Below are 26558 nucleotides of genomic sequence, written 5' to 3'. Positions count from 1 at the left end.
AGGAACAATATTTTAGAGCCCCTAATCAGGTGTAAAAAGAACATCAACAGTACAGGGAAAAACAGTCACAGTAAGATGTAATGAAGCAAATATCACTTACAGAACCAGAAAATATGCGGACTCACTACAGTCCACATCGATTCATTACCACATATGGGAGTAATTGCCCGCATGCAGACATTTCAACCGTAGTTGGGCGTCCACCACATTGCACGTCTATTTTGCCGAACGATATGCCAAAGGAGTAAACAAAGTGGTTTCAAAAGACACATACCTTGAAAATTGCAAAGGAACAGTAAAACAGGGTATTTTTTTCATGGGAATACTCCGAAAATATCAACAAACGATCTTGACGAATCTTGGCGGGTGGGTAGAGGCGGCAAAATAATACAATGCGTATTTTTTTCTTTGTACTCAGTTTCACTTTTAAAGCGTGAAGCAAACGCCGAAAGATAATTTGGCATATTAAGTTAGAATCAACTAGCCTCGCAGCAATGAAGTATAAAAATGTACATCATATAAAAGTTAATGTGTAATTAATGATCTTGAAATTTTGCAAAAAAAAAAAAAAAAAAAAAAACAACCAACAATCAATTTTTAAAAATGAAAACTTTTGTTCCAGTAATTTACAGGATTGCAGCCTGGTGAAGTCGTCGATAAGCGCCGATATTTTGAGAGGAGCAAACCCATTTTCAATGCAAAAATGTAGCAAGTAAGCTCTGTGCAAAGGAATTTAAAACCTTGATTCGCAGAGTATCTCCGGAAGAATAACGCTAACACGCACTACAAATATTAGCCCCTCGCAAATTCAAGATGACCGACGTGACAAATTATCTATGCTGAAATTAATAATCAACGGGTGACGTAGCTTGAACAATGCCTCTACATTTTTAACAAAAGCGAGAGCACTAATAAATGCAGAAGTTTACGAAAAATCAACACCTCTATTTATAAGGTTACTTCCTAATAACACTACTTCCTAAATAACACTATCCCAATAGCTAGAAGTATGAAAGAATCTGCGTGTTGTTATACTCCATAGGATGACTGACGCCAAAGCAATGTTCTGCGACGGCGGATTCGCTCGATTGTCCTAAGCGTGAGTGGCGCTTACGCTCAGTACACCGGTCCTCCACAGTCCTGATAGGCCGACCTATATGTTACATGAAACAAGTGCCAGGAATACGGTAGACATCCGCCTTACGCAAACCAAGGTCATCCGTTACGGAACGAAAAAGTACCTCGGAAATTAAGGTGTACGTAATGTGCTGTCAGTCTTACTTTCAACTCAGCTTATCAAAATATCTAACCATTCATTACTAGCTATTTTATATTAGCGTTATAGTTTAATTTGCAATTTTAGATTTACATTCTTTTTTTACGTTTTACATTCTTTTTTTACTTTTTTTGTTTCTTTTTTAGTTTACCATTTCACATACATGTACTTGTTCACTGAAAATAATTAGTTACTCGTTAATGATACAAAATCATTACAATAAGGATAATCTGTAAGGAAATGCTTAACATATAAAATATAATAAATATATAAAAACAAATTTCTATACTATGTGAAATTGTCGCAGGTGATCATCTAAATATTCTGATTTGTATCGTGCATATTTCAGTAATTCGGTAAGCTGTGCTTTTCAAGTGGATTCTGACATCCAAGCCGTTCAACAGAACTAGATCTGAAAATCTTCTCACAAATTTCTTCCAAGTTCGAAAGCCACATAATTTTCACACCTGTGCCGTCGAGCCCATTGGGATCGCCATATGAATACACGCACAGTACAAGTTATAGTTTGACACTAGCTTGGTCTACCGTCTATTATCGGCTCACTGTTCGTGTCGTGTTAGTTCCTTGTCCACTTGCACACAAGGCGATAATACAGTTTCTTATTTCTTGTTCAAAACAACCTCGTAACGTATTGCTGCAGTTTTAACAGACATTGTCTGTCTCTGCCACACAATACTGCACTTCTGTTTAAGTTTTTTTAGTTACAATGTCCGTTGTGCAATTTTTTGTAACAGCACATTCGTAACTTCTTTGTTCGCTCTTTACCAAGGTGTGTGATAATTGCGTACATGGTAACAAATATTAAAATTTCGTATTAGTTTACCCAAAAATCATCTATATTTATGTTCGAGTAGATTTTATTTGTGCATTCCAGCCGGATTCAGGCATATTGTTCAATAACTCCTTTGAAACTATGTCTCACTTTACTTGCAAGGTCCTACATAACTACAGTGTAGTCTCTGTACGCTAAAATTGACTTGGACTGTATCAGGCTAGCTCTTTTTACTGATTCGATCTGCACATGCTTCAATTGAAGCTTCTTTGTGCGTAACTTTGCGTTACTTAAATTTGCAATAAGTTTGCCTCCCATAGTGCCGTCGGGCCACTACTGGGTACATTTCTCTCTTTGATAATACTGGTTTGAAAACAAAGTTCTCAGGGCTCATATTATTAATATTATTCTGGGTTCGAACCTGTCAACCTGACTATACAAATAATTGCACTAATCAGGTTATCTGTGCAGACATTTAGAGCACGTTTAAGCTAACACTAATCAAAAAGAAGACATAACGCAAATAATCATAAACAAAAGAGAAAGTCAATCATATTCTTATAACTAAATACTTCTACATTAGTACATTATCTCTACAGATAACACAACATTAATGTTCATTCATTTCCAAAAGAATGGTGTACCTTTTTACACATAACACATAGGACTATTAGTCATTTACTGTAGGAATATTTTCACATCCTTACGCGGATACAGTCCCCGTACTCTCCCTGATTGGGGATCTGCTAAGAGATAGCTACTATTTCCTTCTTCGACCAAGGAATGCAGTATGAGGCTCGACAGTAGGTTTCGTGAGGCTTCACCTCGATATGGTATTGATATCCCTTAACAATTCCTGGTCGTTCTGAAAATACATCTGCATAGTCAGATAATAACTGTACCAAATCCTGCTGTTGCATTGAGTTCAAATTTTCGGACTGTGATACTTCGTTCACAAGTGCGTCCACATTTGCTTTTAATTGATCACCTTGTACGTCTGGATAATAGAGATTTTGTCCTAGAGAATGATTGTCTAAATGTAGTACCCACTGATTCCTACATTTTATGTTAATAGCATTACAATTAGGCACAGGTACCTCTTCAGATCTGAGCATGGACATTTCTATCCTCCTACCCGTGTTCATCAAACTTGATTTTCCCCGAGAAAGGTCGATTACTGCGTCCCTTTCTCTCAAAAAATCTACCCCCAAAATGCAGGCTACCTTTAAACCCTTTACTACCAGGAACGAGCACGCTATGGCTTCTCCCCCTATATACATCTCTACCCGCACTTGGAGTTTAATTTTTTGTCGCTGTGCACTGATGGCTCCAGTGACTTTGCAATTGTTCACAGGAAAAGTCAGCATACGCTTTTCTTTCCCCAGTACTCTGAATAAGTCCATACTCATGACACTGACAGTAGCACCTGTATCTACGATTGCTTGCACATCAATATTGTTAATTTTGATCTCTATTATCGCCTGTACTTTGTCTTTGTGTTCCTTTATGCACGTGGATGGTTCAGTTATTAATTCATGTCCCATCTGTACCCCGTCATTATACCTGAGGATACAGATTTCCGATGTTTTGTTCTGTATCGGGCTGCTCTCACTCCAAACCTCAGCCGACGATGGAGAGCGTATCTCGGCTGAATCTAGTTTGTTGGATTATTACTGATGGATGGGTGTGGCTGCTCTGTGGCGCTGACCTCCACTATGTGTAAGTTGTGTTGCGTCGGCCGCCACGGTTGCGCAATTGGCGCATTTTGTGGTGGTGGTCGGTTATTGTCATATCTTTCACTGTTTTGCCGGTTTGCATCGTTATAGGTATTGGTGTTCCACGGCCCACTGTCATTTTTCTATCTACTATTGCTTGGTGGGCCTGTTTCATATCGGTCATCGAACCTCCTTTTCCGGTCGTTGTTCACCGGCGGACTATTCCCGTTTTGTACATAATCTTGTCTCCTATTGTTACCTCCGCCGTTTCCATTATTTGGTGGAGGCGTGTTATTTCGACCATTTCTGTAACCGTTTCCGTTACTTCTAGACTGTTATGAAATCTGCTCGGGTCTTATTAATGTATTTCTCAAAATATTTTCGCAAATTGCCTAATCGTGGAGAATACGGCTCTGGATTATATACCTCTTTCCGTAATCTCTCCTGAATACATGTTGACCAATATTTGGTCAAGAATGCCTTTTCAAATTGCTCATATGTGTCGCAACTGTCAGCTGCTTCGGTTGCCCATAATGCAGCATCTCCTTGTATGTAAGACATAACGTACTGTATTTTCTGTGTATGACTCCAAACACTAGGCAAAATGTTTCTAAATCCCTTGATAAATACTACAGGGTGAACAGATTTCTTCTCCATTGTAAATATCTGAAACTGTCGGTTTTTAATCATGCTTTCCTCAATCACTATTTTGGAGTGACATTTGTTTGTTTCGCTAAGAGTGGTTGCCTGTTCTGTCTCGCAGTCGCAATTTTTCACTGCTGTATTTATAAGCCTATCATTGTTGGACCTGGCTGGCGTCACACATGCCTGTGCGTCGCCGTGCAACAAGCTGTTCGCCAGCTCCGCAAGACGACGGTTGACATTCCGCTGTGGTCGGTGTCTTTTGCCTCTAACTAGTTTGTAAATTCCTTTTCAATTTTGTTCGGACATTTTCTGCTCTATTGCTTGACTTGTGTCAGTTTCTAATTTTTCCATCCTGTTAGCCAGTACACTGATTTCATCTACGATACTGGCGTTAGCCACCTGGATATTATCTACTCTTTCGCTCAGTTCTTGCACCGCTTTGGGTATGGTTTCATAATTTTGTCTCAAACTAGCAGTCTCACTTTGCATAGCTTCCAAAGATTGCATTAACTGTAAAACTCTCTCAAGCTGGCATCGATCACGCTCTGCTTGTTCATGCATACACGTAGCTTGGAAATTGAGCTAATGATTGCACTTCTGACACCTCACCACTGTCTGGTCCGTGTCTAGTGCGTGTGGGTGGCACAGTGTTTCTACTTTCAAGTGAATCACTGGCTGGCAGTGGCAACATTTCTTGCCCTTCTGCCCCCAGATTCTCACATTGTACTTCCTGAACTAAGCAACTAACATTACTTTGTGCCCCACTTTCTAACTCGGTATCACTGCTTGCTAACTGTTGTTCATTATCCATGTGTATATTTTTCTGACTACGCAATCTAACCATAGTCAACAAAAGAAACAAAATCTGAACTAAATATCCTAACACTCAGGTTTCACTGGCATAATCACACAAAAAAAATGGTCATTTGTTGAAACACACTGATTATATACTGCGATGACTAACTACTCAAATGGCCTGTTATTTTAAAAAAAGCACTAGCAACAAGCACACCACTAATGATCCGAGAACACTGCACTGAGGCTACTTTACTACCCACAGGACAACTACACTGTAGCTTTACCTTTTGGTGATCTATCTTGGGTGCAGCTGCCCCCTGGTATTGTGGTAGGTAATTAATTTTTTGATATAATGAGCTCTCTTCTTCAGCTTGCCTCTGGGTATATAGTGTTCTCATGCAAAAAATCATATACAGGTATTACCACACAATATTGGTTAGGCAATACATACAAAACATGAAAACATTATTAATTGTTGTCCAACAAAGTTCGACTACAATAATTCCCTAATTATCTCATGGGTATTTTGTGGCCACTGCTTATTCGGACCCCGCGTTATTGGGCGCCACTTTAATGAATATATATATATATATAAAATATTTATTGTGTAAAAATGAATGGATGAAAATGGGGAAGAAATGGCTTTAAATATTTTTGTTATTTACTCTTTCAGTACGAACTTTGTTGTAGAACCCCTTATTAACGCGTGGAAATAAAAATTCATTTACACAAAATTACGCACATTTAAAATTGCGTGAACCTTAGCAACCCTCTCATGCTGATTAATTCAAACTGATTAATAACATTTATGACTTTGAAAATTATTTAAATTAAATTTTTTACGTATTTCGGCCTTGGCACACATTTTCTAAATGCAGTGGTTTATTAAATATTTACTGAATTCTTTCCCGGCGTTAGCTATGGAACACAAGACTGTCTCTGTTAGCATAAAATGGTTAAATATTGCCAAGCCGACCTGAACGTTTAATTATTATTGACAAAACACACTTCTCTATACGTTTAAGTTATTTGCTTTAGAAATTGAAAGAACCAACAGATTAACGACTTCAACGTTAATTATCCGCCTATGAATGCACAAATGTAACACCAGTAATAAATTCAGTCAGCCTCAGGATCACTGTAAAAGAAAAATATTTCGTAATTCACTGCTAATTTTACCTGCTCCCGATTTACGGGTTTAGTTAATTTTATAGCGGAACAATTTTGTAAATGTGCCGCCGCTGCAAATCGTTCGGTCGCGGCACAGCCCAGCAACACCAACGATAATAGCTAAAAGTGCTGAAAATTCTTTAAATAAATATTATAGATCACATGGGCAAGCTAATTTACGTTAGTAATACACAATTTTGATAAATTATAATGTATTTAGACCATAACAATAATTAAAATTACACACCTTTACAATTTCTCGTCTAATGGCAGCTAAAGATAGATACAGACAAAAGAAGTCTACTCATTCATATAATGCTACGTCATAGGTCCCTCTCTCTCACAGCTCTCGAGGAAGACGACAAAGAATGCACATTATGTACTGCTATTTATACTATTGCTGATTGTGAATGTCTCTTTGTAATCTTACAACATTATTCCCCTCTATGGCTGTATTTTACATTTTTCTTATCGCAGATATTGACATATTTCGTAATTACATTATGAGTATAGAAATATTACAATCGAGAATATTATTACAGAAAATATTACAATAATAACGAATGTCCTTTATACAAAATTAAATAATATCTTTTTGTTAAACAATTACAGTACATACGAATTGCTTCATAGAGTACATAGTACAATTAAATGTCATTTCCTTTGATTAATAGTGTGTGTGCTGCCAGGGAACGTTACACACTGTCATCAGAGATCACTGATCAGATGATACTCAGGAGTACTGTCTGTATGCCCCCTTGTTTCGTCTCTCCAGGCAACATGTGTGCTGAGTTTAGAGGTGAGCAATGTTTTAGAGTATTCGTTCTAGGGCACAACCACGCCCCGTCCACCAGCGCTACTCCTGTTGAACATCACCTATCTGACTGGAGTCTCATTACGGGACTTCATGAAGCCTGATGGACGTAGCAACGGATTACTGAGTCCCCTGCATTGGTGATGGGTTGCTGCTTTAATCTTTGGTCTGTGGAACATTCCCATACCCGTAGACCAGGTTCTGGACATCCGGGTAGTAGAGGCGCACTTCATGATCTATGCGTTGCGGGAGTGGCGGTGACCGACCGAACATCATCCAAGGAAGTAATCGGGTACGTGCTGCATCTGCTGCATCACCAGTGAGTGGAGGGAACTATCTGCTTGCAGCAGGTCTAAGATAACGTGCGCCTCAAGTCGGGATATCACCGACTCCACAACACCGCCAAGCATGCTTACTCTGGAGTCGACTGGAGAGTGATATGAGTCCCGTTGTTTTCAGTGATAAAAACAGGTTCTCTCTGTATGCGAGTGATGGACGTACACGTGTACGCTTTAGACATGGTGAGCAGTCTGTTCTGGAGTGTACTCGCCTACAGCACAAACGTCCCAACTCAGGATTCATAGTGTGGAGGCCATCATATACAACATACTGTCACATTTGGTGTCCTTAACCATGGTCAAGTAACCAGTACCCTCAAAGGTACGCAGGTGCTTACTTCCACACTATTGCCATTTCTTTGACAGGAAGGTGATGTTCTTTTTCAACACAAAAAATGCACTTTCACATACAGGAGCTGCGACTCGACGTACTCTTCTTGGCGTACAACAGCTGTTCTGGACAGCAAAATCGCAAGATTTATCGCCTGTTGAAAGTGTGTGGGACATGGTGAAGCGGGATGTTACTCGTTGTCCAAGGCCTGCAAGAAACTTTGCCGAATTGCAACGAAAGGTACGTGGTGCTTGGAACAATAAGTGTGTGATGCTTGGGACAATACATACAGGACATTTATGGTCCTCTGCAGGCGAGAATGCACGCCTGCGCTGCCACTTGATGGGTATACGCTTTGTATTGATGTAACTGTCTGGGCACATTTTATTGTGACACGTGTGTTTCATTTGGTCTGAATTTGTGACCTTGTATTGCTCTGTAAGTTTGAACTACTGTCACACAACTTGTAAATGAAATGGTCTTTTCCATGACAGTTTTGGATTTTTTTCCACTGTGAATATCACAATTAGAACGAACTAGATTGCATGAACTATTCTACGTTTAATTTTAATTTTTACATGCCAATTTTTTTTTCTGTAAATGCATGGAATAAAGTACACATTTGGGAAGTTATAACTTTCAGACATGTAACCGAGATGTCAGGCTAATATGCAAATACTCGTAGCACGTTGGGTAAAAATAATTATATCTTGAAATTCATGCAGGTCCTATGGATCTATGTTCCTCGTAATGTTTATGTCCTACTCTGTTTCATAGTATGAACATTCGTCGAGCGTAATGTAGTACTATGTTTTTCTCTAACGTAAAAGCAATATTTAGTGGAAGGTTACAACGAGAACCTGGAAGATAAAAGAACAGAAGTGGTCTATGCATGAGGAGATCGGGAACCGCACGGATGTGTTGGGGGACTGGCAGTTTCAGCCGCCTAACCGTAAGGGAATTCGTCTGTCTAATGCAAAATGGCCGCTTTCATCATGAAAGTGTGAGAACTGTGTCTTAAGGTTACGCACGATGAAAATGCATATGTATTGAAGTGTCTCGTTTGTATGTGTGCCGGTGTTAGAAAGTGAGATTCCATATCAGCACGTAGTCTACTCCTCTCGAAAAAACACCAAAAGTTATGCCGAGCTTGACAGCCACATTCCATGGCTACCCTCAACATTGTCGCAAGCCTTTACCGCTGTGCGTTAGGGACCATTGCATTTTCTTTATCAAGGGGAATCTTCTTTTTCCTCGTCATGAAGAAATTCCTTTTTATTAGACCTAATAGGTGTGTGGATTAGAAAATGAGTAGTGGCAACCCACCGTCAAGATATCTGGCCATGTCTGCGCTGCGGCGCCGTACATATTTCGCTAGAGTACTGCAAAAGATATCAGAAGGGCCACTGGGGCAGTTTTTTCCGATCAAACTGTAATGAACAGGTTAGGAGAAAGAACCTGATGATCCATGTGTCCTGTTAGAGTACCCCGCTAGACACGACAACATCTTGCAGCTCGCCTTCAGTTCTGCCGTTCCTGTGTCAACTGGCGACTTCGTCATTGGCGAAACGTTTTATTCACAAACGAGTCGAGATATCCTCTGACGTAAGGTGATGGCCATGTTAGTGTGCGGTGACCCGTGGTGAGCGGAACCTGCCAAATGTTGTTGACAAAATTTCTATAGTTGTGTGGTATTGTGGCGAGGATTCAGTGTTCATAGCCATACGGATCTCGTAGTGCACGGTCGCCTTGCAGCCTGACACTACATCGAACAGATCCTGTTGAACCATACGGTGGGTGCTGCATCCGGTGGTAGCCCTGAATTCCTTTAAATGCCAGGGCCTACGTGGCGGGCGTTAGCAGGGATGTCTTGTGAAGCCTGGACATCGAAGTAATTGAATGGTCGGTGGTGAGTCCGGACCTTAACCCCACCGTGCAAATGTGGGACATGCTTGACAGACGTGTTTAGGTCGTCTTGTTCCATAACAGACTCACCAGGAACTCTCATCGGCCCTCATAGAAGAATGGGAACGAATACCACTGGACGACTTCCGTTGACTTACACGGAGCGTGCCACGTAGCTGTCACATTTCAGTTCTGTTTAAACCATAGAGGATGTTACGACGTTATGGTGTGTAATTAATTTCTGAAAGATAAAGGTATAATTTGGCACATACACAATCCTCAATTATTGCTCAATGTCGTACGATAGTTCCTCCGTTCTCACTAGTGGATTGCATTTGGAACTTATTCTTTTTTCCTTCCGAGGACTTCTTCTATTTTAAGGTGTTGAGGTTTAGGCTACTTGAAACCGAAGTCGATATTTCGCAGCCTTATCAGTATTATGTCAGTGGTTGCCATCTCTTCCGAAATGATTCTCAACTGTTCGCAGGCACGCCTGTTTGTTCGTATCTGGAGTGTGATAGGAAGCTTTGCTAAATTGTTTTTGTAGATGCCAGTGTTGTTCACGCAAGTTTCGAAGAAGTTCTGTACGTTCGAGTTCTCATGTTTGAAGATGTAGTGGGTCAAGTATCCTGCTACTGAAATGTATGCGTTATGTTTCTCAGCGGGAAACAACTTCCAGTCTGGCTGTAAGAAATCGGTGATCTTTATAGTGTGAACAGCGGCCCACTTAATTATTCTCGTTTTTCCCTTTTTCAGATGTATTTTCCAAATCGGGATGATTTTTTTACGTATGTAGATGTGGACCTGGGTGACCACCACGTTGCATTACTATAGGCAGGCAATGGAGGTAATTTGATCATCTTTCTTTTCCAGGGTAGAGGAGGCTTCCGTGTGTCTATGGAGCCAAATAGTTCTGATACTTGTGGGCGGATATTTAACGTGGATATTCCTCCACATTCCTTTATTATTATTTAAATAGACCAATTGGGCTACGTCCACTAACCTAAGCCTCCAGAAAAAATAGGCGCCAAATTCAAATTCAACACGATAATGGCTGCAAAACCGTGCTTTTGTTTATTATTATTCATTATTATTTATTATCATTTATTAATATTCATTATCATTCATTCTCATTTATTATCATTTATTCTCATTTATTATTATTATTTATCATTTATTATCATTTATTATTATTATTATTATTTATTATTATTATAGGCCTACCTCCACTAGAAAATTGCGCCAAATTCAAATTCCAACACGATATTGTCTCGAAAACTGTACTTCTATTTATTATTATCATTTATTATTTATTCAAGATGTCCGATTTTTTCGGCGAGAAAGCCATTTTCCTTACATCCAAAACAAAATCTATCACAAGTTCAAATCCCAACACCATATCGATCACACGTACGAACTTTCTCCGTTACTTATCTTTTTTCACTGGTTACCTATCAGAATCGCGTCAAATAATAAACTGCACTTATATTAACCTAAGTCGCGTCCTTCGATTTTTCAGGGGGGAAGGGACTGAAGACTTTATTTCAAGCAGTACGGTCATCACGTGTTCTCCAACACAATCACCACACATCTTTGATATCGCAGTGCAGTCGCCACGACGTCCGTGGTCCAACTGAATTAGTTCAAATCCTCGCCACCCCCTGGTGAGCGCGCGGAGTGACTGCCGACGCCTGTCACATGATGCTGCCGCTGGAGTGCGGGTACTCTGGGTGCGAGACCAGCGATCGCTCCCATGTCGTAAACATGTTTTCGCTGGACACGCTGGAACTTGCCGAGTTTGACGTCACAGCGGTCCCTTGTCCGCTCACCACATGTATTCGTCGCCTCCGCACGTTTCCCGCCAAAATTGTTTGCCTCGGAGCTGAATCACACAGCGGTCGGCCGTTCCCTGCCACACTTTTGGCGCCAAAGTTGTTTTCCTGGGCACGTTTAAACCTGTCGATGCCGACTGCTCACCGTCCACCAAGTGTCCTTGTGTGAGCGAAAACGCAGTGCTACACTTTTGGCGGCAAAGTTTGCTCGACAGTGGAATGCACCATCACTGTATAACAGCACGTTTGGTCTGCACTAGAATGCTCACTAATTGACTCTCTCATGCGCGCGTTATAACTGTACAATCGCTGCGCCGCTGCCCCACTTACGTCACACGCCCTCCATACACGCGACGGACATAGTCTTCTGTAAATATGCTAACTCCCACATCGCTCATCTAACCTATCAATTACCTAAGTACTTAATTCCATTTCAGTTTTAATCATATTAAATAATTCTATTTCATATACGTATGCAGAGGGGTTCAACTACTTTTCGAGGACCAGACAGCCACCTCTTCCTAGGAACAAGTGCCGAGTTTGAATTCTGGCAGTAAAGAAAGGTCACTTCCGCTTTCTCTACCAACCTAACAAAATTGTTGGAAAGAAAGGGCACTTGTACTAACCTCAGCCGCCCGACCGCCACTTCCTCCTAGGAACCAGCGCCAAGTTTGAAATCTGTCGGTAAAAAAACTTCACTTGCGCTTCCGCCACCAACCTAAGAAAATTGTTGCAAACGAAAAGGACTCACCCTGCACCAGGCCCATGGATGGAGGAACCAATTACTTTATTTAGGAATGGAGTATATGTAACACACTGACATGTTCCACACCATACAGGCCTGCAAAACACTCCTACATAACTCATTTATAATGCTCTAGACACACGCTTGCTAACTGTAAACAGTTAAAAATAACTCATAGCACAGCCTATAGACATGCGAACCACTCGTACATAATGCAAAACATTTACGCCCAAATAGCCAAACAACTCCTAATTTTCGGAAATAATTTCAGTCCATAGCCTGATGGACGGTGGAAAGAGTGTATTTTATATATTTGGGACATATCTTTTTGAAACTTTTGCATCCCATAGGTTTCGATACGTAAGGCTGACATAAGGCAGGTTCTGAACTCCAGTTGTGCACTACACGTGGCAATACAACCGCACCCATCAAGACATTCATTCCGATCCAGACCTCTAACTCCTCTACAGATAAATTTGTCCAGTTATTTGTTGACTCACTCACAGTCTGATCAGATTGCAGTTTTTGCGCAAAAACCACTCAGACTGCGCTGTGCTGCTCAGGGAAGTAAGGAAGGACTGCACTCTATTTATTTGGAGCCCTTTTATTTAGTCGTAGAGTATATTTGTCACAAAACACCCGCACTGATCCGACTGTGGTCATCTGACACAGGCCACAAACGCGTAAACAACTCCTAATTTCACCACACAATAGCAAACAGCTCTTAAATAATGCAGTACACAATATCAGCAGACGAGCTCTGTACTCTTAAACTCTCCAAATAAAGCACAGCACAGTGCACAGACATGCTCGCAAAATAGTGCAACAGATGCGCACAAACACCCACAGCTGCCAAACTGACCAAAAGTCTCTGCTCAGCCTCCCCCATAAATGACCTCAACACAGTCACATTCACGCCAAACACCGGAGAAATTGATATCGCCTATGCGCCTTAGATTACGCTCCAAGGCAGGCCGCGCGCGTGTGGTCGGCGGGGGAGGGGGTTCCAGAGTCTTCAGCCAAGTTCAACTTCTGAGCGCTCGTGACAGCCGACCAGAAAGGGCACTCTCCTCTGACACATGTCAAAGCTGGATTGTTCTTCTCATGTATACCACCAGTGTCTCAGGTCTGGACCTGCCTTCACGTCTATTGTCAGAATAGCCCATAGCACGTTGACACACATGATTAACATGGCCCGGAAAACATTTACTATTCACATGCAACCGAGATGGTGACGGAAAACCAATCACTCTGATCTGCGCTGCAGGTGCGTGTAATCATCGAGAACACTGTGAAAGTCAACTTTATAACAACGTAGCATAACTCCAAAGCGCAGCCTCCATATGCTAGACACATCATAGCAGCACATGTCTTTACCTCCTATGACACAGTAGCACACTGCACATTGCTCCTGACACGACATTACACGGTCCTTTAACTAAACTTAACTACACATCCCTGCTCTCGCCTTGTTGCGTGCCTAGCCATCAAAAACCTTCTCAATATTATTCTTACTTTACAACATTTCTTTAAAAAAATAAGATCTAATATACTCCTCCCATCGCACCTAACCTCACGCCCATCCCACCATCAACATACGCAAACGTCCTCAACCCTATCTTGACACTCATATATCACCCCACAAACCATGTCCATCAATCAATTTACCATTCTCATACCCTCTTTTCGAATTACGAACGTAGCCTCTATCTAAACACCAATGAACCCATGTTTCTCGCACTTTCAACACTAAAATTAATTTTACACACACCCAGAAATACCAAACACAATTAAACAGTCAAACTTTTATACTGAGCATCAAGCACATACGACACTCACACCAATATTCAAAGCCTAGTCCATATTTACCACATCCACCTTGAATGAAATATTATTACCATTGCCGCAACATTATGCCAGCGCTCGATTTGGACCTATTTTTCCGCTCTTAACTGTTGTCACTAGCGGTTGAATATCACTATCTATAGATTGCATAAATTTCCACATAAAAAAAAATCTCGCACTGCCGTTTAGAGGCTCCTATATCCGAACACAGCATCATTCAACAACTATCACTTGCTCTTATCTAATAACTCAGCCATCAGGTCTGGGGCCAAGGTCACCCCTTTCTTTCTTTCTTCCTTTCAGCAGCAGACAGCTATTTTTTTACAGTGGTAGCTAAATTGTGCCATCAACTTAACATCACCAATCGCGAAACATATCTTCAAATACGTAAACACTCTTATTCAATTACACAGATGTCCCGCTGAGGACATGACCTTCAATATTACAGTTCTTAATCCAATAACCACCAAAACAAGTACTAAATACTCAAACTAATCCCATAGCACCTTACAAAGTGAGTGTCCGAGCGCCGACGGTGGCATGTCAAAGCCACATAGCTGTCCATCTAAACAGCCGTCCACTCAGCCCCAGGACCAGAATGCTGAAGTGGGCTCTCTCTATACCTGCTCTCCAGCTATACAACATACAGTGCACAAATGGATTCCTCAATAGCGCAGATCTCTATCCCCCCCTTGCGTCTCCAACAGGACATGTAAACAGTTTCTCCTCCAGCCAGCGAACCCGACGTCATTCGCACTGTGCTGACTATTTCCACTCACAAATCTTAAACACTCGCATATATAAAACGATATTCACTCCTGCCAAGACTCACTTAATAAGAAAAAAGCATTCTCTCTTTCTAAGCATAGATGAGTATGAATTTATCTTCACCCATCTGATCTCTGCAATTTAAGTCAGAGAAAGACGTATCTATTACCTTCTGCAACCTGTCTATAAACAGAACGATCTCAGTTACTACAACAGGACCTTGTTTTGACCATTCGCCGGAAACGCGCGCAATGTTGTACGCCCCAAACTAGGTACAAGTATCCTCTACCATCAAACACCTGAAAAAGTGACGAAGGCACCAATGCGATCCACCTCCAGCGAGGACAAACCGAATTCACAATAATCTCCCCGAATAACTCACAGTGCGACCATCCGAGAATTCCTAACAGCTCACCAACTCAGACACTTCAAACTGCAGCTGCCTATATGAACAAGATCATATTAAATATACATACGCTGCACAGGCCACTTTAAAGTTTGATCACCCATACTCTAAGAGAATGAGAAGTTACCTCTGACCCTTGTTCAAACAGTGTTTTCTAACACGCTTTTGGACACTGATGAACATTTCGTCTTTCTGCCGCAACTTCGAAGTCAGTGTCTGATTCTAAACAGACATTAACACGGACTGATGCATGGCCTCTCACAGGAAACTATACCTTGCACCTTGTAAATCATATTCTTACAGTCGATAGCATAACATTGAATGATTTTAAATAAAGGACACCCACATCACAAGGAAACTAGAAGAGCCTGGTGGCGTTGTGGCGACTTCCCTCGAAAGTGATTGACCACTTCTACATTTAAACTCATATGTCGCAGTGACCGAATAGTTTATAACTCTGCATTCCATTTGTAGTGATTGGTCATTTTTGCACACAAGTACAGGATCACCGTTTTCGGTGCTAGCAACACCGGAAGTTGCGGTCCATCAACCAAAATTTGTCCCCCAACTCAAACAAGCATTGTCAGTCAATCATTATGTCCTTCCCAATGCACAGATGCGATGGATAAGACACCACCGATCTACTGTAATATTATACATAACAGCTGATATCGAGAAAAATTTTATAGTAAGTCCAACACTGGCCAATCATGTGACAGCTTGTTTTCCTAATTTCGGTATCATAGCTAAACCATACATCCTCTACTTTGCAAGTATCATTGCAAACATTCATAGATGACTGCTCAGCACTTCCATTCACACTTAATTCTCGAACACACAAAAAACGATCAAATTATACCAGACAACGCGATACATATTTCTAAGACCTCACGCATAGTACTCGATCAATCTCTCTGCGTATTGGGGTCACATAGCTATCTAGTCACATTAAAAGACCATCCTCACCTCGGCATTGACCAACCAGCCCTGCAACATCGCTACCCAATTATTCCTCAACCGAGCAGATGAATAAGAGCTTTCCTAGTCCTAACCCCTCCAAATGCACCACGTTTCTCGAAATGTAACCAAGTCTTGGAGCTTAGCACACCATATCGATCTATAGTAACAGATTTCAAAGTGCCTTAATTTAATAGCATACAGTTATGAAGAACAAGAACGGAGCGATATTTATACACAACGTAGTTCGACACATTTTTAAGTAAATCATCCAATCTATCATGTGTAAAATATTGTTCTAGAGTCCAGGCTCGGTGCATAGGAGGTTCCGGTAGGAGAGAGAGAGAGAGAGAGAGAGAGAGAGAGAGAGAGAGAGAACATAAACAAACACACACTCCTAAGACTAGAAAGTTCAGTACTTAAAAACGGGCGGTAACCTTAGACCGCTTACTTTTCCGTCCTGTCAGACATACATCCTTCTCCTCGGTTCCCCTACACCAAGCTATCTGTCCCCCAATCGTAAAACTTTTCCTTTCTATGATACGAGCCCAATATAGCCCTGCGGACACGTCTAGTGCCCAATGATCACACCCGATCACGAGTCAGAAATAATACTATTACTCCATCAGGTCTATATAAAAATGATAGTTATTAGCAGCCGGTACATCCTACAAGCAAACAGATACACATAACAGCAGCGTCCAACATGTGAAAATTACAAGTCATCCTGTCACCAACTCTGTAAACACCCGTCTGTCGGGTAAGTGTGTACACAACGATTACAGCCCCTCACAAATACCCACAGCTAACTTAGTTATGACGCTGAAGTCTCGATTTTACACCAAGCATGCGACAGGGTGGGGATCGCGTAAAACAAAGTGGGTTTAGAGGAATGTGTCAACTTTCATCACACATGAGATGGAAATCCTCTGATGACCGACGGGTTCATCGTTAACGATCGCAAGTAGACAGTGACTTAAACCACATACGGAACACGTAGCCGCATATGACTAGAATGCAGGCTATATCACGTGACTAAAACATCCAAATACAATACTGGAAAAAAATCGACCTTCAGCGATTGTTCTTCTCTGGAATAAATGGGTCAACGTTTGAATCGTACCTAGTAGCAGCTCTGTCTCAATCGATCATCCCGTACACTCTCTGTTATCATTTAACACAGATGTAAGTAAGTTTAGACGTGAATGATTCTCTGTCCTCCTGAAAAGTATCAAATACAGTATTCAACTCACGTATATCACTGCTACCTCAGTAGACATAAACTATAATACGAACTCAACGAGAAAAAATAGACTGCCATCCTTATTCCGCTCGCTTCGATGTCATTGTTTTCCTACATTCCTCTTGTTGCCGCATACTTGACTCCATGTACAAATTCCCACCTGCGAACCAGAAGATAAGCAAGTACGTTCTCATTTTCACCGCATTTCGGTGTATATTAGGTTAGTTTAAACCTCTGCGCTAATCAGTTTTCGCATTTCTTTCGATTTTATGTCAGATCCGTCCATGCGACTGCGACATAAGCTATCGTTCTGTGTTCTAAAATTGCCTGTACATGTAACCAAGGCGTATTCAGTCACCTCCACATTCGGAGAGCGCTTGCTCTGTTTACTGTACCTTTATGTACATGCACACCTCGCGGACGGCATTTAAAAATGGTCAATCAATCCTCACTGGACCACTTCATATGGATTGACTCAGGAATCAATCCCTTACAGTTACTGTAACACTACCACAACAGAGAAGGGCGGAAACAAATTACTCAAATATAATTTCTAAGACTTTCCCAGCGATATGTTGTCATCCCCCCCCCCTCCCCCGCCATGAACCTTGCCGTTGGTGGGGAGGCAACACAGATAGCCGTACAGTAAAAAAATGGCTCTGAGCACTATGGGACTCAACTGCTGTGGTCATAAGTCCCCTAGAACTTAGAACTACTTAAACCTAACTAACCTAAGGACATCACACACATCCATGCCCGAGGCAGGATTCGAACCTGCGACCGTAGCAGTCGTGCGGTTCCAGACTGTAGCGCCTTTAACCGCTCGGCCACTGCGGCCGGCGCCGTACCGTAGGTGCAACCACAACGGAGGGGTATCTGTTGAGAGTCCAGACAAACATATGGTTCCTGTAGAGGGGCAGCAGCCTTTTCAGTAGTTGCAGGGGCAACAGTCTGGATGATTGACTGATCTGGCCTTGTGACACTAACCAAAACGGCCTTGCTGTGCTGGTACTGCGAACGGCTGAAAGCAAGGGGAAACTACAGCCGTAATTTTTTCCCGAGGGCATGCAGCTTTACTGTATGGATAAATGATGATGGCGTCCTCTTGGGTAAAATATTCCGGAGGTAAAATAGTCCCCCATTCGGATCTCCGGTCGGGGACTACTCAGGAGGACGTCCTTATCAGGAGAAAGCAAACATGCGCTCTACGGATCGGAGCGTGGAATGTCAGATCCCTTAATCGGGCAGGTAGGTTAGAAAATTTAAAAAGGGAAATGGATAGGTTAAAGTTGAATATAGTGGGAATTAGTGAAGTTCGGTGGCAGGAGGCACAAGACTTTTGGTCAGGTGAATACAGGGTTATAAATACAAAATCAAATAGGGGTAATGCAGGAGTAGGTTTAATAATGAATAAAGCAATAGGAATGCGGGTAAGCTACTACAAACAGCACAGTGAACGCATTGTTGTGGCCAAGATAGACATGAAGCCCACGCCTACGACAGTAGTACAACTCTATATGCCTACTAGCTCTGCAGATGACAAAGAAATTGAAGAAATGTATGATGACATAAAAGAAATTATTCAGATAGTGAAGGGAGACGAAAATTTAATAGTCATGGGTGACTGGAATTCGACAGTAGGAAAAGGAAGAGAAGGAAACGTAGTAGGTGAATATGGATTGGGGCTAAGAAATGAAAGAGGAAGCCGCCTGATAGAATTTTGCACAGAGCACAACTTAATCATAGCTAACACTAGGTTCAAGAATCATGAAAGAAGGTTGTATACATGGAAGAACCCTGGAGATACTAAAAGGTTTCAGATAGATTATATAATGGTAAGACAGAGATTTAGGAACCAGGTTTTAAATTGTAAGACATTTCCAGGGGCAGATGTGGATTCTGACTACAATCTATTGGTTATGAACTGCAGATTAAAACTGAAGAAACTGCAAAAAGGTGGGAATTTAAGGAGATGGGACCTGGATAAACTGAAAGAACCAGAGGTTGTACAGAGTTTCAGGGAGAGCATAAGGGAACAATTGACAAGAAAGGGGGATAAGAAATACAGTAGAAGAAGAATGGGTAGCTTTGAGGGATGAAGTTGTGAAGGCAGCAGAGGATCAAGTAGGTAAAAAGACGAGGGCTAGTAGAAATCCTTGGGTGACAGAAGAAATACTGAATTTAATTGATGAAAGGAGAAAATATAAAAATGCAGTAAATGAAGCAGGCAAAAAGGAATACAAACGTCTCAAAAATGAGATCGAGAGGAAAATGGCTAAACAGAAATGGCTAGAGGACAAATTTAAGGATGTAGAGGCTTTTCTCACGAGGGGTAAGATAGATACTGCCTACAGGAAAATTAAAGAGACCTTTGGAGAAAGGAGAACCACTTGTATGAATATCAAGAGCTCAGATGGAAACCCTGTTCTAAGCGATGAAGGGAAAGCAGAAAGGTGGAAAGGTGGAAAGAGTATATAGAGGGTCTATACAAGGGCGATGTACTTGAGGGCAATGTTATAGAAATGGAAGAGGATGTAGATGAAGATGAAATGGGAGATATCATACTGCGTGAAGAGTTTGATAGAGCACTGAAAGACCTAAGTCGAAACAAGGCCCCGGGAGTAGACAACATTCCATTAGAACTACTGACAGCCTTGGGAGAGCCAGTCCTGACAAAACTCTACCATCTGGTGAGCAAAATATATGAGACATGCGAAATACCCTCAGACTTCAAGAAGAATATAATAATTCCAATTCCAAAGAAAGCAGTCGTTGACAGATGTGAAAATTACCGAACTATCAGTTTAATAAGTCACGGCTGCAAAATACTAATGCGAATTCTTTACAGACGAATGGAAAATCTGGTAGAAGCCGACCTCGGGGAAGATCCGTTTGGATTCCGTAGAAATATGGGAACACTTGAGGCAATACTGACCCTACGGCTTATTTTAGAAGCTAGATTAAGAAAAGGCAAACCTACGTTTGTAGCATTTGTAGACTTGGAGAAAGCTTTTGACAATGTTGACTGGAATGCTCTCTTTCAAATTCTGAAGGTGGCAGGTGTAAAATACAGGGAGCGAAAGGCTATTTACAATTTTTACAGAAACCAGATGGCAGTTGTAAGAGTCGAGGGGCATGAAAGGGAAGCACTGGTTGGGAAGGGAGTGAGACAGGGTTGTAGCCTCTCCCCGATGTTGTTCAATCTGTATATTGAACAAGCAGTAAAGGAAACAAAAGAAAAATTCGGAGTAGGTATTAAAATCCATGGAGAAGAAATAAAAACTTTGAGGTTCGCCGATGACATTGTAATTCTGTCAGAGACAGCAAAGGATTTGGAAGAGCAGTTGAACGGAATGGACAGTGTCTTGAAAGGAGGATATAAGATGAACATCAACAAAAGCAAAACGAGGATCATGGAATGTAGTCGAATTAAGTCGGGTGATGCTGAGGGAATTAGGTTAGGAAATGAGGCACTTAAAGTAGTAAAGGAGTTTTGCTATTTGGGGAGCAAAATAACTGATGATGGTCGAAGTAGAGAGGATATAAAATGTAGACTGGCAATGGCAAGGAAAGCGTTTCTGAATAAGAGAAATTTGTTAACATCAAGTATAGATTTAAGTGTCAGGAAGTCGTTTCTGAAAGTATTTGTATGGAGTGTAGCCATGTACGGAAGTGAAACATGGACGATAAATAGTTTGGACAAGAAGAGAATAGAAGTTTCCGAAATGTGGTGCTACAGAAGACTGCTGAAGATTAGATGGGTAGATCACGTAACTAATGAGGAGGTATTGAATAGAATTGGGGAGAAGAGGAGTTTGTGGCACAACTTGACCAGAAGAAGGGATCGGTTGGTAGGACATGTTCTGAGGCGTCAAGGGATCACCAATTTAGTATTGGAGGGCAGCGTGGAGGGTAAAAATCGTAGAGGGAGACCAAGAGATGAGTACACTAAGCAGATTCAGAAGGATGTAGGTTGCAGTACGTACTGGGAGATGAAGAAGCTTGCACAGGATAGAGTAGCATGGAGAGTTGCATCAAACCAGTCTCAGGACTGAAGACCACAGCAACAACAACATGTTGTCATCTCGTAGAATCGTGTGTACTGCCGGTGGTCCGCGTCTTCCCAACACGATATTTTGACGTCGTAACTCGGCGTCCTCATCAGGTGTTCCCTGAGACTGGTTGACGAGTTTTTTTTTTTTTTTCCTTTATTGAGTTTCGATTCCCCCTGAAGGGGGCGGGCTGGCAGCAGCTTATTACGCCGCTCTTCAGCCTACAGAATTTGTTTTAAAAAGATGAAGATAATAAAAAATAACAGTTGGCGATAAAATCGGTGCCTTAAAGGTAAAATGGCAGAAAATTCTGGAGCTTAAAACATAAAACACAGGGTTGATGATGCTAATAAAATACACAGGAAGCAGAAAAATAATAGACAGACCATTAAAAAACACTGCGACAGTCTGGGTTCTGTTCGCAAGAGATATAAAATGCACACCCAGCGACAGCATGATTTCTGTTCGCAACACTGTGGAAAGACACACAACACTGGACACTCACTTAAACACTGCACTAAAAAGTTGGCACAAATATGACATACCATACCCGAGAGCAGGTGGGGGGAAACTGGACAGGACAGATGACGGGAAAAAAGGGGGGGGGGGGGGGGGAAGGAGAGGAAAAGTGAATGGGGAGGGGGGAAATGAGTCAATGGAAGATGAGGATCCATAATAGGGGTGGGGGGTGCTGAGCAGACGTGCCAGGGAGTGGGGAAGGCAGAGGAGGGAAGTACAAAAGGACTCGGGGGGGGGGGGGGGGGGGGGGGAGGTTGACGAGCTGACCTTGTCCCATATTTATGCTTGGGGCGGTGTGTGTTGCTCCCTATGCCGTCCGCGCCCACTGTGGCCATTTCTGGCGGCAGTATCAGTCTCTAGGCGCTCCATCTTCGGTCCACGCCCGTTGCAGCTCTCTTCTGAGGTAGCGGACATCCCAAGGCATTCCGTATTGGGTCCGCGCCCGATAGGTGCGATCCTAGCACTATCAGGGCTCTGTTGAAGTTCCCCATGCTATCCGCGACCGCGGCGAGTTTCTCTCGTGGCCGAGCCATTCTCCTGGCCTTCTGAACCTGGTATGCGCCTGTGAGGTGCGCTTCCTGTGGCATCCAGCTGCTGTTGGAGGTGCATATTATGATGGCCATCCTCCAAGGAGCCCCTGCAATAATTTAAGAAAATTATTAGTTATATTATGCTTTGTAAAATCATAAAATTATGTTGGAATTGTTAATTTTCTTTGTTTGACGATAGTTACCTTTTTAAATACATTCAGTAATGAGTTAAAACAAATAATTATTATGGTAGTAAGCAGGTTAACTGAAAAAAAGTGGTGTGAATCATGATAGTGTTACGGTGCTGTGGGCACACTTAGGATTTGTCCCAGTGTGCAGACCTTCAGGTAAAATCTGGCGCCGGCGGGCCAGCACTATGGCTGCAGCGGCATCAAAAGGACTGGAGCAGAAGCGCCTGGAACCCTCCACCTCACGTCGCCTTGACACTTCGAGACAGTACAATGCTGCAGCTATATAAAGCACACCCTACTGTTGCAGTCATTCGGTGTGGATAGTTTCATTCAGTGCATGCTGCAGACGTGTTTACTGTTCCAACTTTAGTGTCTAGTGGACTATTTTATATGACTATAGTTTTTTTTCTATACTTTAGTCTCTTAGTGTATTGTGAACTAAATTTGCAATGGATAAATTTGCCACCAATAAGGTGCACTTGGAAGTTGATGATACTGCAAGTCAACCTCCAACAATTATTGTGTCGTCAATTGTTTCATTGTCTTCAGGCAAGAACTGTTCACAGCTGAAACCTGGACAATCTGGTAAGGGAAGATCATTTCAGAGGTTTTGGTTGATCAAATATACATCGTTAGAATATCTACCGGAAAAGCTTTTTGCAAAACCTGCAAAGAGAGAGATGTTAAAAATCTATTACAGTTTTCTTCAAAAAAAGAAGATGCATTTACTTCCATAAGGTTTTCTAATTGGAAAAAGGCTATAGAAAAATTCTGTTTTCATGAAATTATGTTTACGCATAAATAAGGTGTTCAGAAACTAAATTCTGTCACTAGCTGAAGTCTGGCCTCCCAGTTGAATGAATAGTTAGACAGTGATATGGAGAAAGGCCGTTTAGCTCTTGAGACAATTTTTATTACGATGCAATTTCTATGGTGACAAGGACTAGCAATTAGAGGGCACGAAGATGTAAACTCAAATTTCTTTCAGTTGTTGAAACTCCAAAGGAATAACATATCTGAGTTTAAAGATTGGTTAGGGTGTTTGGGGTATAAGTGGACATCCCACGATATTCAAAATGAGATCATTGATCCACTAGGAATGTCTGTGTTGAGATAGGTATTGGCTTCAATCAAGAAGACTGAACATTTTTTTATTATGGTTGATGAAACAAGTGATTCTTCAATTCACGAACAAGTGTCATTTTGTATTTGTACTGTCAATGATTCCTTAATCATCAGTGAATACTTTATTGTCTTATATAAGACCCCCTACACTGAATCACAAACTCTGCTTAGTATTTAAAAGGTGTTTTTGCTCGGTTTGATTTGTCAATAGATAACTTAAGAGGACAGCGATACGATGGTGCCTTGAATATGATAGGCAAGTTCAAAGGACTAAAAAAGTTAGTTTTGGATATACAACCAAACGCATGTTATGTGCACTGCACTGCTCACAGTTTAGACTTGGCAGCTGTAGACAGTCTCTGCCATCTTACATCTATGACGGATATTATGGCTTTAGCTAAGGACTTAATAAACACTATAAGGGAAATCAACAAAAGAATGGGACTTTTCAGAAGCATATGCTGTGAGAGCACCAACAACCATGCTGGTCTATGACCTCTTTGCCTGACTCAATGGACTATGCGAGCTACTAGTATCTTGAGAATATTGAAAAACTTTGAAGAACTTCTAGAGATTTCTGAAACATTTTCTGTAGAGGACAAAACAGAGGCAGGTTACAAATGTGTAGGCTACCTTGGTGAATGTTACAATTCAAGACTTATTTCTTTTTATGTCTTCATTGCCATGCAATGAACCCAGTAGAGGATGTCAATGAAAAAATTCAGTGCCCTCATCTAAGTGTTGGTAATCTAGAAAAAATATATGAGGGCTTGATTTGTATATTGAATGAAAGGTGTGATAGTTTTGAACACTTTTGGGAATTGTTTTTAAAAAGAAAAACCTTCAAAAGTTGATGATCCTTCACTTCCTCGGAATTGAAGTATACCAAAGAAGTATGAAAACAACGAAACCAACTCACCGCACACTTTCAAAATCCCAAAGGAATACTACAAAGCTATTTACATTGAAGATAGTGAAGTGATGCAATCTTGCATTACTGAGCGGTTTGCTTCAACTGGACTCAGTCAGGTCATTGCAGTTGAACAAGAGTGCTTGCTTTTAGTAATAAGAGGTGAAACAAAGCAACTGAGTCTTTCAAAAATGACCTAGACATTGAGAGACTGCACTTACACTTGAATGTAGTAGGTGATATCGCTAATAAAAAACAACTGGTCTTAAAAAACATGCTTGATGTAAGAAAGTGCATTACAAAAGAGCCTGTTGCAGAAGTGTTATGTGAAGTAGTGAAGTGCATGAAGCTTCTCCAAATAGCTACAGTCATGACAGTAACAGCAGAATGGTCATTTAGCTCCCTTAGACATTTAAAGTCATATCTCCGATCAACAATGGGACAGATGCGATTGAACAACTTGGCTGTTCTTCGTGCCCACCAAGATGTTTTGGATGAATTGGATATCCGACCAGTTATCAATGACTTCACATTCAGTAATCCATTCAGATGGTCAACATTTGCACCTTTCTAATGACACTCAAGCCCTAATAGTGCCATTTAGAGCAATATTAAAAATCCTTATAAAATGGAGAATGAAATACATACATAATGTTAAATTTTCAGTTTCAAAATATTAGTACTAGTTTAGTAATGTATTACTATGTATTACTATATTACTATAGTATAATAATAATAATGGCATGTGACGGGGGCCTCCCGTCGGGCAGACCGCCCACCTGGTGCAAGTCTTTCGATTTGACGCCACTTCGGTGACTTGTACGTCGATGGGGATCAAATGATGATTGTTAGGACAACACAACACAAAGTCCCTGAGCGGAGAAGATCTCCGACCCAGCCGGGAATCGAACCCGGGCCCTTAGGATTGACAGTCTGTCACACTGACCACTCAGCTACCTTTTTTTTCTTTTTTTTTTTTAATCTCGTTTTGCTCGCTTTTGTTCGTTGCATCTGCTCGGGATGGACGTCGTAATACATCCATTGAAGGTCATTGTTTATCGATTAACTCAGTTTTTTTATTACAGAGGGCAACTAACCCTCTGACCGAATGCACTGAACTACCATGCCGGCTGTTACAGGGGGCAGACATTACTATAGTACTTTAGTAGTTATTTTCAAATACTTAAATATTTTTAGGGGGGAGGACCCAATTAAAACCAGCTATTTACATACTTTTTGACTGAAAGTATTAGGCACACTGTATTAACTTTATTAACTGCATTAAAGCATTAACTTTGAGATATTGTTGTTATTTAATGAACCCTGAACCTTATTCAAACTAAGCTTAAATTAGCTATTTCACTTATTAATCAAAGTGCTATTACTGTGTGACAGCAAAATTTTATGTTTTTTTCTTTTAATGATATTCACTGCTCTGTAATAGTCTATAAGCACGATTATTACTGTAAATTAAATTAGCTTTTTACAAAAATATCATGCATGTTTATGTTTTGTTTCTGTTTTCAAAGCCAAAAAGTGTTTCAGGCTTGTTGAGTTTCCTGGAGTGTCGAGTTATCAATAGTCCAGTTTTTGGGGTTCTAATGTTGATCATATGACTCTAAAATAGTTTAAAAAAACTTTATAACTCAC

The 26558-nt window shown here is 41.2% G+C and overlaps 1 long non-coding RNA gene across 2 annotated transcripts in view; it reads right to left on the bottom strand.

Moving 5' to 3' along the window:
- Positions 1-7001: 7001 nt before the first annotated feature.
- LOC126474974 (uncharacterized) overlaps positions 7002-26558 on the bottom strand; it is a 57406-nt gene continuing 37849 nt past the window's right edge. For both annotated transcript variants that reach the window (XR_007586617.1, XR_007586616.1), the window contains 2 exons: positions 22420-22789; positions 7002-8088 (listed from right to left, as the gene is read on the bottom strand). This is a non-coding gene — a long non-coding RNA (uncharacterized LOC126474974). The remainder of the gene's footprint in view (positions 8089-22419; positions 22790-26558) is intronic.

The sequence above is a fragment of the Schistocerca serialis genome, chromosome 4 (assembly GCF_023864345.2).
Source record: "Schistocerca serialis cubense isolate TAMUIC-IGC-003099 chromosome 4, iqSchSeri2.2, whole genome shotgun sequence".
NCBI lineage: Eukaryota > Metazoa > Arthropoda > Insecta > Orthoptera > Acrididae > Schistocerca > Schistocerca serialis.
The sequence above is the reverse complement of the archived record's forward strand: the minus strand, read 5'-3'. Positions and strand labels throughout refer to the sequence as shown.